The sequence below is a fragment of the Rhinopithecus bieti genome, unplaced genomic scaffold (genome assembly GCF_001698545.2).
Source record: "Rhinopithecus bieti isolate Rb0 unplaced genomic scaffold, ASM169854v2 scaffold_3078, whole genome shotgun sequence".
NCBI lineage: Eukaryota > Metazoa > Chordata > Mammalia > Primates > Cercopithecidae > Rhinopithecus > Rhinopithecus bieti.
The window spans coordinates 16,331-17,465 of NW_016803898.1; positions in this window are offsets into that span (position 1 = coordinate 16,331).

Consider the following 1,135-nt stretch of genomic DNA (forward strand, 5'->3'; position numbering starts at 1 on the left):
ACTTCTTGCAAGACCCTTTAATCTTCTGCCCTGGGAAGCATACCCATAGTTTATTCTTGTTCTAGTCCTTGCACCCTAGCAGGCTGCTTTCTTGGGGATAGTCTCATCAAGGTTTCAAGATGACTCAGACTACCTTCTGAGGTACCCACTTAGCCAAAAGGAAAATCACTCATTTTAGACACACCGAAAGAAAAAAAATGCAGTTTGCCCAACTGCCAATCTATTTGTCCTTACACTGCCATCCGGAGCTACTCCGTCCACTCAGTTTTTATGTTCATTTATACCCCTAGACTTCTAAAGACACTGTCTAGTTCTTCCAAAGACTCTTTCTCTATACTCCATCTGGGCAGCCTTATCAATTGAGCCTATGAATGTCTGTAGCTTGGGAAGCTTCCTTCCGGATAATGCAATACCTATCTTCTCTTACAGGGATACTGAATTTGTACAAGTAGATGTTATGGAATCTTCTCCCAGCTCTGGTTTACTGGGAAAAATTTCAAAAGGCGTTGCAGTTTTTATTCCTATGTGTCCCGTTCAACAAAATATCCCTTAAAATATATGGTATTACCTTATGAAGGCTGGGCATAGCATACATCACTGGACCAATTTTACTAGCTTTTAGTATGTCCTGCATAGATGTGTCCTGCATTACTCTTCTTAGCTCTGAGATTTTAGCCAAAATAGCTAGACAACTGAAAAAAAGCACAACTTATTATCTTGTCATAATAATCCTCGAATTTATATTCTCCTCACTGGCTGGAACATAGATGAAAGGTACATAATATGTTTTCTTTTTAAATAAAGATATGAAATAACTGAAATCTTAGTGACATAACTACTTATGTTCTAAAATAATTTTTCCATATAAAGCATCCTATAGCAGTTAGTTTGTAACGTAATGGCTAATTTTCAACTGTGTAAAACTGAGTAATGACTTTTAAAATCCAAGGATATAACAAAGCTATTGTTTCTAAAAATAATCAAATTCATATTCTTCACATAAGTCAGGAGGAGAATACCTGTAGTAAATGAGATCAAAACTTAGGAAAGAAGAAAGAGGAAAAATCTTAAACAATAAAAAATATGGAAATCACAGTTGCCAAACAATAAATTACAATAGCAAAAATTAATTTCT